The 13,652-nt window shown below is 37.5% G+C and overlaps 1 pseudogene across 1 annotated transcript; it reads left to right on the top strand.

Moving 5' to 3' along the window:
- The first annotated feature begins 9,698 nt into the window (after nucleotides 1-9,698).
- Nucleotides 9,699-13,368, top strand: LOC143604170 (serine--tRNA ligase-like; annotated as a pseudogene). Its single transcript, XR_013148236.1, has 10 exons — nucleotides 9,699-9,817; nucleotides 10,042-10,185; nucleotides 10,273-10,343; nucleotides 10,462-10,623; nucleotides 10,746-10,851; nucleotides 11,967-12,160; nucleotides 12,379-12,482; nucleotides 12,562-12,724; nucleotides 12,807-12,983; nucleotides 13,075-13,368. The product of XR_013148236.1 is annotated as a serine--tRNA ligase-like (transcript).
- The last annotated feature ends 284 nt before the right edge of the window (nucleotides 13,369-13,652 follow it).

Genomic DNA, 13,652 nt, shown 5'->3' on the forward strand with positions numbered 1-13,652 from the left:
CTCCTCTAGCCTCATGTTAAGATCTTGTTTTGTCTCAGCAACTAACATAGTATCGTCTGCGAACATCATGCACCACGAGAGTGTCTCCTGAATCGATTTTGACAACTCATCCAAGACTACTTCAATGTAACATCCCGAAATTTTTATAATGATAAATAAAAGAAAGTTATGTTTAGTTATTTAATGTCGAGTAAGGAACGGGTCTTGGGCTTAGTTATTTTATGAACTCGGCCTGTCTCGACCCGTAGGAAGCCAACCCGAGCCTAACCAAACCCGTAGTATATAAACGAAAGTTCTTGACACTTTCACCATTTTCACCAACTCCCTTTCACTCCCACACCCAAACACTCTCAATTCTAGAGAGAGAAACTAGAGAGAGAAAGTTCTCGAATCACAAATCCGAGTCCACAATCTTGTTCCTAATCGTTTTTGGTAAGTCCCTCTCGAGAATCATCCGTTTTCATAACCATTTTCGACCTCAAATCGAGCAAAAACTCCCATTTTCGTAACTTGAGTTTTCGGGTCAAAAACCGCCTTGTTTTGGTGTCAAAATGCAAGCTTTTGTGTTTAAAAGTACTAGGAATCGATAGCCCTTTCAATCCCGAGCATTTCCATGTCAAAAACTTCGATTTTGGGTCGAAATCTGGAAAATCCGGAAAAACCCGTAGGTTTCTCCGTCGCCCAGCTTGAAGGAGTCGAATCAGTCCATTCGATCGAATGAGTCAATCGAATCAGTCCATTCGATCGAATGAGTCAATCGAACCAGTCCATTCGATCGAATAAGAAAGCAACCGAATGGTCTCCGCCTCATTCGACCGAATGAGATCCGTATTCGATCGAACGAGTATCTATCCGATCGAACGAGTGCCATGTTCGATCGAACGAGTTTTCCCAGCTGGTTCGATCGAGTGTGTGTCTAGTTCGATCGAGTGTGCCTCAGATTCGATCGAATATGTCCCTATTCGATCGAATCAAGCCAGAACCAAGTTGTTTCCAAGTTCGCCTAAGGTTTAACTTCGCCTGAAGTGAAGTTCGTTTATAAAATGAATTAAAAACCTAATGGGAAATGTGTTAAGGCAGTTATTGAAAACGGGTAGTAGTAGTTAATTGATATGTGTAAATATTATACAGTTAGCCGAGCCCAGTTAAAGAAAGGAATTACAATCAACGGAGAACGTAACCGTATTCAGGTGAGTTTCTAGCCCCCTTATGTGTTATGTTTTCGGGGCTGTGTGCATACTCAATATGTTTGTTAATACACTTATCCTACGAGATAAGTGTATGCCTTATGTGAATGATATGATATGTATGAATGATTGCTTGATGTTACGTGAACGATCTTCGGATATTGCACGTACTGTCAGGTTGTAACGCTATGTGTAAGGTAAGTATGATATGTATGTTTACGTGTATGAACGTGATAAAGATAATAAAAGAAAGAAATGATAATGTATGGTTGTATGGTAACGAAGAGGGAATCGAACCCTACTAATATTCGAGAACTAGGGAACCGAACCCTACTAATGTTCGAGGAAAGAGGGTACCGAGCCCTAATAATACTCGAGGAAAGAGGGTACCGAGCCCTAATAATACTCGAGGAAAGAGGGTACCGAGCCCTAATAATACTCGAGGAAGGAGGGTACCGAGCCCTAATAATACTCGAGGAAGGAGGGTACCGAGCCCTAATAATACTCGAGGAAGGAGGGTACCGAGCCCTAATAATACTCGAGGAAGGAGGGTACCGAGCCCTAATAATACTCGAGGAATGTAGGGCGTAATGCTCTTTATAACATAAGATATGAAAGTAAGTTAATACAAATGAAAGTAAGAAAGTATGAAAGTAAGAAAGTATGAATGTAAGAAAGTAAGAAAGTATGAAAGTAAGAAAGTATGCAAGTATAAAAGTATGAATGAAAGGATGAATATATTGTTATGTGAATGGTATGATTATGTGATTATCTAGAACTCACTCAGCGTAGCTGACTTTTAGTATGCACGCAGGTGAGTAGAATGAGGCAGCTCGCTTGAGGGGACACATGGCACTGAACGAGAGTCTGGCATCTGAAGACTTATGATGTTTTAATTTAATGCTTTAATGTTGAAAGACAAAGAATGTTTTGAGACAAGTTATGAATTATGCAAAGTTTTATGAAAGTTTTATATTCCGCGTAAATGTTTTAATTAACTCTGATATTTAGAACTGTGTTTATGAGTAAATCCAACACGAAAGTAGGGTTACCGGTAACGGGGCCTTACAAGTTGGTATCAGAGCATAAGTTCGAGAGATTTAAGCATCCTACATGCTTAGACTCGAACAGAAAATGGGATTTAAGTAAGAAAGGAAAGAAGATGCCAGTTCAAGAATGCCATGTGTCGCTCAAGCAAGATCAGTAAAGGTAAGGTGTATGATTAAATGATATATGTTAATGAGAAAGGAAAGATATGTGAACGTCAGGGATAGGAATAATTGATTGTTTAATTTGACAAACTGCTTAAGTAGAACCAGCACAAATAGACTCATAAAGGGAAGTGTATAGGACAAGGAAGGTAACGTGATCAGCTAATCACAACTGGCCACTGTTATTACCTGTTAGCCTTACTATCCTTGTACTAGATAGTTCCTTGAGTGATGATGTTTGTGTTTTCCCTTTTAGATTACGATGGCTGGAGCAAAAAGGTTTGTTGGTAAGGGAGGTCACACTGGACGTCCTCTTGGAATACGCGTTGTCCGAGAACCTTCTGAAGAACTAGTTACTACCACGAAAAAGGATAAAAGTGAAACTTTGCAAGGACCAAGCAGCAATGAAGGGTATCAGCTGGATCCTGTTACTCAATTTGCCATTTCTTACGCTGTAGCTGCTGCAGAGAAGAAATTTCGTACTGACAAGTCTGCCGAAAACCATGCAAGGGCCACTGAGAAGGCAGGAGGAGACGGAAAGAAGGGTGATGATTATAAGGGAGGAGCGAAAGGAACCAAAGGATCTGTAGATGTCGTGGAGTATGCGGGGAAGAAGATACTAAAGGTCGCGGGAAGGGAAACATGCAAAGTGTGCGGGAAGATGCACCTAGGGGAATGCAAGGCTGGTCCAAATCAGTGCTACCGATGTGGGAAGAAGGGACACATAACTCGTGATTGCACCGAGAACCAGAAATGTTATAAGTGTGGTAAGTCGGGTCACTTAGCTAGGGATTGTGGGGGAGCAAGAACGGTGGGGGAAAAGAAGAAAAAAGAACCCAACTCCAGAACCAGAGGAAGCCGATGAGGTGGATCCACGCAAAAAGAAGGCAAGGCAAGAGGGGTTCACTGCTTGTGAAAAATGTGGGAAGAGACACCCCGGAGAGTGCAGAAAGGGATTAGGTGTTTGCTACAGGTGTGGAAGAGCAGGACATTCCTCTGGGGAATGTAATGATTACCATAGGTGTCACAACTGTGGAGGACGTGGGCACCTAGCAAGGGATTGCAAGAAGCCAAAGGAAGGACATGAAGGAGAAAAGAAGGAGAAGAAATGGGCTACCTCTGCTAAGCGGTCTGGCGTGATGGTGACAACAACTGATGAGAGGAAGGCCAAGGGTGGGAACAAGGATACATGTGAGACATGTGGGCGAGTGCACCAGGGAGAATGCAAGACTGGGACAGACAGGTGCTATCGGTGTGGAAAGAGTGGGCATTATTCTCGAGAATGCCCTGATCGTCCAAAGTGCTTCAAATGCGGAAAAGCTGACCACATGGCTAGGGATTGCAAGGAATCAGGGGCGGTAGGTGCGAAAGGATGAAGACTTTGGGAAACTGCAGAGAGGAACACCTGACGAAGGAATAATTGCTCATGCAATGGTTCTATTAAATTACATTTGCTTAAGAACTTGTTTTGTGTTAAGGTTTAAAACTTATGTTTATCTGTGGTGTGTAATTATTTTGAGTTTGGTTAAGAATGATTATTATGTTATGGTGAAATGTTGATTTAGACAATAGTGTTAAAAGTACTAATCGAAACCCTTAGAAGGATGAGATGAGTCTTGGTGCATCGAGGGTCTCATGGACAAGCTACCTTAAATAGCTAAAACACATGACCACCATTCGATGACTGCAAAGCCGGAAGTAAGAAGGGTAACTCAGAAAGCGAAGGCGATTCAATAAAGCGTGTAAATATAAGAAGTTTTCCTTTTATAGGGAATAAGTTAGGTTTCGGGGACGAAACCTCTTTAAGGAGGGAAGACTTGTAACATCCCGAAATTTTTATAATGATAAATAAAAGAAAGTTATGTTTAGTTATTTAATGTCGAGTAAGGAACGGGTCTTGGGCTTAGTTATTTTATGAACTCGGCCTGTCTCGACCCGTAGGAAGCCAACCCGAGCCTAACCAAACCCGTAGTATATAAACGAAAGTTCTTGACACTTTCACCATTTTCACCAACTCCCTTTCACTCCCACACCCAAACACTCTCAATTCTAGAGAGAGAAACTAGAGAGAGAAAGTTCTCGAATCACAAATCCGAGTCCACAATCTTGTTCCTAATCGTTTTTGGTAAGTCCCTCTCGAGAATCATCCGTTTTCATAACCATTTTCGACCTCAAATCGAGCAAAAACTCCCATTTTCGTAACTTGAGTTTTCGGGTCAAAAACCGCCTTGTTTTGGTGTCAAAATGCAAGCTTTTGTGTTTAAAAGTACTAGGAATCGATAGCCCTTTCAATCCCGAGCATTTCCATGTCAAAAACTTCGATTTTGGGTCGAAATCTGGAAAATCCGGAAAAACCCGTAGGTTTCTCCGTCGCCCAGCTTGAAGGAGTCGAATCAGTCCATTCGATCGAATGAGTCAATCGAATCAGTCCATTCGATCGAATGAGTCAATCGAACCAGTCCATTCGATCGAATAAGAAAGCAACCGAATGGTCTCCGCCTCATTCGACCGAATGAGATCCGTATTCGATCGAACGAGTATCTATCCGATCGAACGAGTGCCATGTTCGATCGAACGAGTTTTCCCAGCTGGTTCGATCGAGTGTGTGTCTAGTTCGATCGAGTGTGCCTCAGATTCGATCGAATATGTCCCTATTCGATCGAATCAAGCCAGAACCAAGTTGTTTCCAAGTTCGCCTAAGGTTTAACTTCGCCTGAAGTGAAGTTCGTTTATAAAATGAATTAAAAACCTAATGGGAAATGTGTTAAGGCAGTTATTGAAAACGGGTAGTAGTAGTTAATTGATATGTGTAAATATTATACAGTTAGCCGAGCCCAGTTAAAGAAAGGAATTACAATCAACGGAGAACGTAACCGTATTCAGGTGAGTTTCTAGCCCCCTTATGTGTTATGTTTTCGGGGCTGTGTGCATACTCAATATGTTTGTTAATACACTTATCCTACGAGATAAGTGTATGCCTTATGTGAATGATATGATATGTATGAATGATTGCTTGATGTTACGTGAACGATCTTCGGATATTGCACGTACTGTCAGGTTGTAACGCTATGTGTAAGGTAAGTATGATATGTATGTTTACGTGTATGAACGTGATAAAGATAATAAAAGAAAGAAATGATAATGTATGGTTGTATGGTAACGAAGAGGGAATCGAACCCTACTAATATTCGAGAACTAGGGAACCGAACCCTACTAATGTTCGAGGAAAGAGGGTACCGAGCCCTAATAATACTCGAGGAAAGAGGGTACCGAGCCCTAATAATACTCGAGGAAAGAGGGTACCGAGCCCTAATAATACTCGAGGAAGGAGGGTACCGAGCCCTAATAATACTCGAGGAAGGAGGGTACCGAGCCCTAATAATACTCGAGGAAGGAGGGTACCGAGCCCTAATAATACTCGAGGAAGGAGGGTACCGAGCCCTAATAATACTCGAGGAATGTAGGGCGTAATGCTCTTTATAACATAAGATATGAAAGTAAGTTAATACAAATGAAAGTAAGAAAGTATGAAAGTAAGAAAGTATGAATGTAAGAAAGTAAGAAAGTATGAAAGTAAGAAAGTATGCAAGTATAAAAGTATGAATGAAAGGATGAATATATTGTTATGTGAATGGTATGATTATGTGATTATCTAGAACTCACTCAGCGTAGCTGACTTTTAGTATGCACGCAGGTGAGTAGAATGAGGCAGCTCGCTTGAGGGGACACATGGCACTGAACGAGAGTCTGGCATCTGAAGACTTATGATGTTTTAATTTAATGCTTTAATGTTGAAAGACAAAGAATGTTTTGAGACAAGTTATGAATTATGCAAAGTTTTATGAAAGTTTTATATTCCGCGTAAATGTTTTAATTAACTCTGATATTTAGAACTGTGTTTATGAGTAAATCCAACACGAAAGTAGGGTTACCGGTAACGGGGCCTTACATTCAAAAAGAAACAGACTCAACACAGACCCATGGTGAAGGCCTACCTCCACGAGGAAGAAATCAGTATCCCCCACGGGCGCACGGACACTTGTTGCACTCCTGGTATACATGTCCATAATTATCTCTATATATCTCCTCGGGACCCCTCTACCCTCTAGGCACTCCCAAAGCACTTGGCGTGACACACTGTCGTACGCCTTTTCTAGGTCAATAAACACCATATGAAGGTTACGCTTCTTCTCCATATACTTTTTCATCAATCTTCTTATAATGTGTATTGCCTCTATGGTAAAACGCCCTGGCATGAAGCCAAATTGATTCACCGTAACCTGAGTTTCCCGTCTAAGTCTAGCCTCAATCACTCTTTCCCATAGCTTCGTAGTATAGCTTAGTAGTTTGATTCCTCGGTAGTTATTACAACATTGGGCATCTCCTTTTTTCTTATGAGGACTACGACGCTGCTCCTCCACTGGTCTGGCATCTTACCAGATTTGAGGATAATATTGAAAAAAGTAGTTAACCACATGACTCATTCTTCTCCTAAGCACTTCCACACCTCGATGTGTATGTTGTCTGGCTAATCTCCTTAGCCCTTTCCATCCTCCTAAGTGCAGTATGCACCTCTTGCCGTGTGATCCGCCGGCAGTAGCAGTTATTCGGTTGTTTCGTTGAAATGTTGTGTTGTCATATTCTCCTTGGTAAGCTCTCGCATTGTTAAAAAGGTTGTGGAAGTAGGTTTGCCATCTTAACTTAATGTCCTGCTCCTTTACCAGTACATGCCCATCTGTATCCTTTATAAACTTCACAGGCACTAGATCTTGCCTTCTACGCTCCATGGCTTTGACAATCTTAAACATAGCATGTTCTCCCTCTTTTGTTTCTAAACGTTCATACATATGTGTATAGGACTTGTTCCTTGCTTCCGGCACCGCCTTCTTCGCCGCTCTCTTGGCCATTTTGTAAGTCTTCCTCAATTCCACTCGCTCCTCCTCATTCGTGAACCTCATAAGCTCTCTAAAGCTTACTTTTTTGTCCCTTATTTTGTCTTGTACAATTAGTCCAACATGGAAAATAAACATAAAAAAACACTACTAGACAACTTTTTTTTTGGTTCATTATGAAACTTATGATGTTTGATATAGTTATTTCGTTACTCGTGATGTTTCAGGTGCAACATTAACAGAAATAATAACTTATATCCATTAAAGTAGGTTTAAACAGTGTAATATGATGGTTAATATATATGCGATATTCAATATATATTCAAACAATGGGAGTAGTAGAAGTGTAGAACCAAAACCTTTTTATCTTAATGGGTTTGAATATAATTTTATTTTCATTTCCCCTCTTTTAAGATGGATGTATTATACACGAGATCGTTGGCGACTTTCTTGTAACATTGCTTTAGTTGATACTAAGTATTTGATAATAAATATTCAAGTATTTGCTTAAAAAAACACCTCTACCGTAATAGCAACCACCATCAAAGGTAATCTAGTCAACATTGTTCGTGTCATATTGTGATGTCAAAACTTACAGTAGTGGTTTATATTCCTCATATATCCTAACCCTATCCTGTTTAACTTCTTCAGTAACAAGTGATATCATGTTAAAGGGTTGTATCATAGATCATTAATTTGTCATGTCTAATCAAAGTATCTTACACGAATTATTAGTTGATATCAAATATAATCTTTAACAAATTATTAATCGTGAGAAAGTAAATAATGATATCACTATGTTCGTAATTCTGGTAACTACTCTCGTATATCTCTAAACAGTCAAAATGGATTATTCTCTATGCACGTCTCAGTTAATTGCCTTAAGAGGGAAGAGACACTTATGGGTACTACATGTACCGATCAATCCTGTATTACCACATAATTTCTACCCTTAATTATCCATAAACCATTAAATTACTAGCAAGACATACCCCACAAGTACCCAAGAACTTTATTAACTCATTTTAATTCTTCAATAGTCAACAATGAACCAAGTTTATGTAGCAAAAATTTGCCATGAAATGAAGCCATGAACCATATCCACATAAGGTGGCGGTGATGTTGTCATGTGGTTTGGGAGCTATGTACCATACCCATATGGGTACTCTGTCGTTTCTAATAGATAATCTTTTAATGATTAATGTAAACACAATCGTATTGACTATTTATAGAAATAGTTATTGTAACATATAAAAAAGCACTATCATAGTATCATATGATTATTTTAGAAAAGTTATGAATAGTTGACTAATTTCATATATGCCGTCAAAGACAAAGTTTCCATAGTTAAGGCATTCCACATTGGTTTTGACTTCTGATTTTGAACATTGTTTTGGGATGTTCATCGTCAATTTTTATAAACTTAACTTTCATACATTCTCTCTTTATTCCTGTTTGGTCAACTAAAAACTATGTTCACGATTTAATCATCCACCAGAATAAAAAGATTTATAAACTTTGATTGAGTTGATGGATACATTCTCTCTTTATTCCTGTTTGGTCAACTAAAAGCTATGTTCACGATTTAATCATCCACTAGAATAAAAATATTTATACACTTTGATTGAGTTGATGGTTTTTTGTTATAAAAAGTTAGAAAATACGTTGTGACCTTAGAGATCTATCTATACTATGTATAAAACAAATAAAAAAAAAGCTGACGTGTTATCATCACATTGCTCCTCAGCCTTTTTATTTTTTCTTATGTGTGACGCTCACGTTGCTTCTCAACATTTTTTAACCCGTCCCCGTTATATGAGTTATACGAGGGCTTTTTTTCATAACTTATAACACACTTGATTTATTTTTTTTTGTTTGAAACAATTATTTTATTGTATGTTAGGCCATCGCACTTCGCAAATTTAGAGAGCACTGCTGCCCTTAATGGCCAGACTATGTTGTCTTAACGGTCCCACGCTGACTTCAACGTTCCTCTAGGAAACCCTACTGTCGGCTGCCACTTGACAGTCGTTGTGCCAGCACAAGAGCATAACTATTTGTCGTAACACACGATGAAGTGAACTCGGGATTCAAACCAACAACCTCGAGAATCTAGTTCAAATTTTTCATTGCCATATCCAAAAAATAAAATAAAATGATACAAGTGATACCGGTACATACTATAATACTACGGGGGTGTTTTGATAACTTATTCACTTTTATTAGTTAAAATAGTGTTTGAGTAATTTAACTTATTAAACACTTTAAAGAAAGAAAAAATGAGTTTTCATAAGTTAGGATTTTATAACTTATGAAAAACTCCTCGTATAAATAAGGATATATATATATATATATGAAGATGTAAATAAGGAATCCCAACCATGCCCTACGTGCTTTTTATAATGTATTTAATTTAATTTTATATGTTTAGTTGCAAAACCCCACGAGGAGAACATTATAATTAGAACCCTAGCGTGGATTCTGCATCATCGCCGCCGTCGTTCCTGTCTCCACCGAATGAATATTTGTAAGTTTTTTTTTGTGGATTTGAAGTTCACAGACAACAATTCTTGCTGGGTTGATTTATTATTCGTATATTAAGGGTTTGTTTGCTATTTGTTTAGATTGATAATACTAGTGTTATTTCAATTTCAGTTGTTTGACCTGACATACTAATTGTTGACTTGGTCATTTCATACACATTGCTGTTATTGATTTAATAATAATAATAATACTTGTTGATGTTTTCAGAAAGCATCATCATGTTGGACCTTAATCTATTTAGGGAGGAAAAGGGTGGAAACCCTGAAATTATTCGTGAGTCTCAACGCCGTCGCGGTGCAAGTGTCGAACTTGTCGATGAGGTTATTCAGCTTGACAAAGACTGGCGACAACGTCTGTTTTTCTATTTCTTAATACTTTTTTCGCTTATTATTATTATTATTATTATCATTATTGTTTTGTTATTATATATATATATAGGTCAATTTGAGCTGGATCAGTTGAAAAAAGACTTTAACAAGATTAACAAAGAAGTCGCTAAACTTAAGATTGTAAGTCCTTTGCTATTTTCATGTTTTAAAACAAAATGATTAGCTTTGTGATCTTAAAGTAATGTAATGTTTTGATTCCAAAAACAAAAGCTAAGTTGTGAAATTTATTGTTTTCAAGTCTGGAGAAGATGCAAGCTCCCTAATTCAAAGCACACAGGAGAATAAGGACTCAACTGCAAGGAAACAAGAGGAGGTTCAAGAGGCCAAAATAGCATTTTATTCTAAATTGGAGACAGTTGGGAATCTTGTTCATGATTCTGTTCCTGTTAGCAATGACGAGGTTAACATTTATTTTTTTAATACTTTCGTTTAATAAATGTTATGTTTGTAGCAGTTATCTTTTATCTTTTATGCATTTTCTACATGGTGGTTGTATTACAATATTACCCTTGTATAATACAGGCGAACAATGCTGTTGTTCGGACTTGGGGAGAGAGAAGAGAAGAACCGAAACTAAAAAATCATGTTGAGCTTGTTGAACTTCTTGGAATTGCGGATCTGAAGAAAGGTATTACAATGATTTGACTATATATCGTATTCTTGTGGTTTATTGTTTATATTTTGATGTTTGGAATTTTGGCATATGTTTAGTCAGGCTTGTAAACGAACCGAATGTTCAGTGTACTATTCGGTTGGAAGTTTGTTTACATGCACAAAAGCTATTGTTCATTTAATTAAATGAACTACATGAAATGTTTCGTTCATGTGTTGTTTATTTACGTTTGTGAACGTTCGTCATATGTGTTCGTTTATTTACGTTTGAGACGATCGTTCATATGTGTTCGTTTATTTATGTTAGCCTAGATATTAATAGAAAATGTCAAATTTATAATCGTGTGTGTATATACATAGGATTATTGTTATTTATGTTAGCTTTTTAATGATTAGACTTGTACGTTTGTGTTCATTTATGTATGTTTATGTTTGTTGGCTTGTTCAATTATGTTGTTAGTGAATCGTTTGCTTAGAATTTTAACAAACATGAACGAACACGAACATGTTCATTTTCTTATTGAGCAAGCATGAGCAAAAAGTTAGTTCTATTGAGTGTTAGTGTTCGTGTTACGTTAAAGATAAATGTACAAACATAAACATGCTCTGTGCATGTTTGTTCAGTTTGTTTGCAGGCTATGCTTATCCGTTTATAGTAGAGATTCCACAACTGGCTTGTCAGTTGTTGAGTTACGGGTCAGTTAGGTTTCGGTTCTAATGAAGATTTTTTTTAATTAAGGTAAAAAAGGTTTAGGTTTAGGCTTGACTCGTCAACAATTATTTTCATTTTTTTCTGGAATTCTTTAAATAATTTATTTATTGGATACAATTAAAAACCTTAGATATTAAGATCCTAGACCTAAACCAGTCATTTTAAGTTAAGAGGTACAAGAAGTTGCAAGTATTTTTAAATGATCTCATGGTATATTTGACTTTGACCATTTAGTTATAAAGTTTTACCCACATGGGGCAAAGTTGCAACTCTTACCATATGCGACATAGATGCTAATTTTCTTATTCTGCAAATTTATGAGCTTTCTCCAACTTGTAATCTTTCTTCATTGAGTTAGCTATATTCCTCCAACTTGTAAAAAAGTTATGCAGTTGATCATCTCAATATATGAAATTCAGGTGCTAATGTTGCTGGTGGCAGATGATATTATTTAAAAGGAGACGGTGTACGCTTAAACCAAGCTCTTATAAATTTCAGTCTTGATTTTTTGGAAAAAAGGAAATACACGGCACTGCAGACACCGTTCTTTATGAGGAAAGATATTATGGGAAAGTGTGCTCAATTAGCTCAATTTGATGAAGAACTTTACAAGGTAACTTACTATTTAAAAAATATTATAGTCATACACTTATACAAATTTGGTACAATCGTATAATTTATACAAATCAAAAGGAAGCTCGCACTTACACTTATACAACCTTGTTACAATAGTATAATTTATACAAGTCAAGATGAAACTCGCAGTCATGAAACTGTTCTTGATACAATTTGTAACTGACTTAACATAAAGTGAGTTTTTTTATTTTAAAGGTAACAGGCGAGGGAGATGACAAGTATCTGATTGCAACTGCTGAACAACCACTTTGTGCTTATCATATTGATGACTAGATTCATCCAAATGAACTACCATTAAGGTCTAAATGCTTTTGCACACACACATATATAAATGCATATGTTTTCTTTTTGGTTGTGTAATGTTGGAAAGTTTATCAGATATGCTGGATACTCGTCTTGCTTTCGTAAGGAGGCTGGTTCACACGGTAGAGACACTCTTGGAATTTTCCGTGTTTATCAATTTGAAAAGGTTGAACAGTTTTGCTTAACCAAACCTACTGGCAATGATTCTTGGGAAATGCATGAGGAGTTTTATCAGATGGTATGTGTCTTTTAAGTATATAATAGTCTGTGCTTTTTTATTATAATTTGGTTTTAACTTTGATGAATTTTATACGTGACAGTTGAAATTGCCTTATCAAGTAGTGTCCATAGTGTCGGGTGCTTTAAACGATGCTGCAGCGAAGAAGTACGATTTGGAAGCATGGTTTCCTGCATCCAAAACTTACAGAGAACTTGTTTCGTGTTCGAATTGTACGGATTATCAGTCAAGGAAGTTGGAAATTCGATTTGGACAAAAGGTTTGTTTTCTTTCATTATTATTATCTTCATGTTTTATAAATACATGATACATTGTTACTATTATTATTTATTTTGTTTTTTGATGTGCAGGGCAATGATCCGGTGAAGCAGTACTGCCATCTGTTGAACTCGACTCTCACAGCAACCGAGAGAACCCTTTGTTGCATTCTGGAAAACTACCAAACTGAAAAAGGTGTTGCGATACCAGAAGTTTTACAGCCGTTTATGGGTGGCAAGACTTTCTTGGATTTCTTGAAGAAAATCAAGAAATGAAAATGATACCTGATTCTAATGTTATAGATACTTCTGTCGGATATTTTGTTAAAACTGTTTGAAATTTCTTGACTACTTGGTATTACATCATTATTGCTACTTGTGTTGAACGTACTCTTCTGGCCAAGAATGATATAGATTCTGCTCTATTTTCTTTATTTTTTTAATCACTCATAATTAGAGGTGCACAAAACAATCGGTTCCGGACCTGACCCAACCCTACTCTACCCGCGGGTACGAACCGGGTTTGGGTTACTCCCTGGAACTGACCCGGACCCGATACAGTGTTAAAACCCAACCCTACCCGAAACTTGGAAAAATCCCAGTGGAACCGGTCAAATACCCGAAACCGGTTTATACCCGTACCCCGTTTTTAATTTTTGTTGATCATACCC

The sequence above is a fragment of the Bidens hawaiensis genome, unplaced genomic scaffold, assembly GCF_021521415.1.
Source record: "Bidens hawaiensis isolate Kalapana, Puna unplaced genomic scaffold, B.hawaiensis_p1.1 tig00064081_1, whole genome shotgun sequence".
NCBI lineage: Eukaryota > Viridiplantae > Streptophyta > Magnoliopsida > Asterales > Asteraceae > Bidens > Bidens hawaiensis.